The sequence below is a fragment of the Vombatus ursinus genome, unplaced genomic scaffold, assembly GCF_900497805.2.
Source record: "Vombatus ursinus unplaced genomic scaffold, bare-nosed wombat genome assembly UNPS02012238.1, whole genome shotgun sequence".
Taxonomy (NCBI): Eukaryota; Metazoa; Chordata; class Mammalia; order Diprotodontia; family Vombatidae; genus Vombatus; species Vombatus ursinus.
Window position 1 is genome coordinate 1 of NW_020952016.1, and position 2,549 is coordinate 2,549.

Consider the following 2,549-nt stretch of genomic DNA (forward strand, 5'->3'; position numbering starts at 1 on the left):
TTTCCACTTTATCTCTTAGTTTCTTCTCTATGCCTTGTTTGGTCAAGTACTTTCCCCTAGACATAGTAGTAAAAGGCATTTCCAATCTTGATTTTCTAATTTGTTTGTGGAGTGATCTTACATGTTTAGGTCTTTTTTGTACATTGATCCTCTTGACACACTCACAGAGAATTTAGTCCTTTGTACAAGCTTTTTGTTTTAATATTATTCCAAACTCATGCAGTGAAGACTCAAAAAAATAACTTACTTAGAAATTGAAAATACAATCTAAAGTAAATACTCCCTTTGTAACAGTATGTAACTCTTTTTTTAAGTGGAACACTTAAGCTCTATCCTCAACTTTGTGTCTGATCATTAGCAATTTAAAAATTTCCAATTCTGAGAGTAACCATCTCTCTCAGGCCTCATAACAATCCTGTTCAGAGATAATACCATGAACATGCTATCATATCAATTAGATAGAAATGAATATTAGTGCTCTGTTAGGCTTACTGAACTCTAATTGTGCTAGTATAGAATGATTAAATTCAAACAAGTTATAACAACAGAGAAAGCTTAAAAAACTTTCAGGAAATAGTGAATTATCTGAACCTGCTCATTACGTCCTTTTATAGCTTCTGAGGAAAAGAAATAAAATATTTTATTATTTTCATGTTCAGATACTGAAATAAGTAGATAATTTTTAAACAATATTAGATCCATGCAAAGAAAACAAAAATGCAAGTTATTTAAAAGGAAACAAATTAAAGCTACAGATAACTAAGTTGGAATACATAAATTAGAGCAGACAGTTCTTAATAATCATAAAATCTAAGAATTGGAAGGGACCTCCGAGGTCATCCAGTCCAAATGGTACCTGAACAAGAATCTTTTTTACAACATCTTCAGAAGCATGACAGAATCACGATGAAATTGCACTTAATTCTGAATGTAGATAGATTCCTTCATTCCTCTTCCTTGTTATTGAATATTTACCACATAATTTCTTTCTTCCTCACAAAAGGCTCATTTATACATTCTATTTGATTTTCAACATTTGGTCATGACTGACAAAAAGGCCAGATGATCTCACCCTATGCGTGTTGCTGATCTGCTGCAGATTTTTTTTTTAAACTCAGAGGCAGACAGTTCTAAAACAGGATTCACAAATCCAGAGTATTCTGAATTGCCATTGTTATCCATTTCAGCACTAACAAAATCATTCTCCCACTCCAGCCCATCAGACTCATCAGAAGCTGGGGTAGGATTACTTCCCGTCTTCTTGCTGCTATATTTTAACGATGCTCGGAGAACATCCTCTTCAGTTCTGGAACGTTCTCTCCGGGGAACCATTCTATTCTTTCCTTCTTCATCTTCCCACTCGAGGTCTAGGGATGTGCTGTCATCATCTCCACTCGTGGATTCGGTTTTGGTCATTAAGTCACTGCTACTTTCTGTTTTTGGTGTCAAAACTGTGGCTGCTGATGAAAGTCCACTCCTTCGAAAAACTTCATGTGGTGACCTTATATTTCTGACATAGGATTCAGAGTCTTCTGCCCCTGAGCTCTGATATTCTCCAGTGTTGGAATGATGAGACCGTTGCACGATCCTTTGTCTTTCTTGCTCCAAGAACTTTCCTTGCTTTGCTGCCCTGGCTGCTTCGCGCTGTAGAAAGCTTCCTTTGGTCTTAACTTCTCTTCTTGTAAGGCTAACTCTCTTTGGATTTTCATATCAAATGTTTTCTGTTTTTCAGCAACAGAATCATAATGCCTCTCTCTGGTCAGCTGTTTCTTCCTCAGTAAGGGGCCTATGACTGCTTCCTGGGCTTTCCCCTTCATGGCTTTGTACTAGATTTCCAAACTCTAGAGTGCAATGCTCGCCTGTTGGGCACGTCCTAAAACGCTCTGACCTTGCGCCGCCTCCTTGCGGAGGAGCCCCGAGCACTGGGTCGAGCAGCAGTTCTCCATGGCCTGCGGCTCCCTCAAGGTCCAGCGGCCCCCCTGTCGCGCGCGCGCCCGGGAGCCGGCCAGGCCGCTGCCTCAGCATGGGAGCCAGGAGCTGCTGCATCCGCGGGAGGGGGGGGCGCCCGGGGCCCCCGCCTCCGGGGGAGGGGGGGGGCGCCAGGAGCCTCTGCCGCCGCGGGAGGGGGCCGCGCGCGGGAGGCAAGGGCGCGAGGCTCAACGGGGAGCCGCCTCAGAACAAAGGCGCTTAGTATAGCTGCAGCCTGGAAGCAGCCGCCAGAGGAAGCCGAGGCAGGGCAGGGCCCTCCGGCCTTCCTCCATCTGCCCGGCGCCCCCCTCGGCCCCTCGGCCGGCCACGTGCAGAGAGAGACCCGCTGTTGCTGCAGCGTCTGGCACCGAGAATCAATTTTCTTGAAATCTAAATACATTCACTAATACTCCTGGATATCAGACCTTTGGAAGAGAAACTTGCTGCAAACATACTTTCCTTGCTAAATGTTTCCTTTCTAATGTTTCCTTCATTGATTTGTTTGTATAAAAGTTCTCAAATATTATTTAATTAAAATTTTCCACTTTATCTCTTAGTTTCTTCTCTATGCCTTGTTTGGT

The 2,549-nt window shown here is 43.1% G+C and overlaps 1 pseudogene; it reads right to left on the reverse strand.

Moving 5' to 3' along the window:
- Positions 1-1,014: 1,014 nt before the first annotated feature.
- LOC114039737 lies at positions 1,015-1,946 on the reverse strand (annotated as a pseudogene).
- Positions 1,947-2,549: the final 603 nt, after the last annotated feature.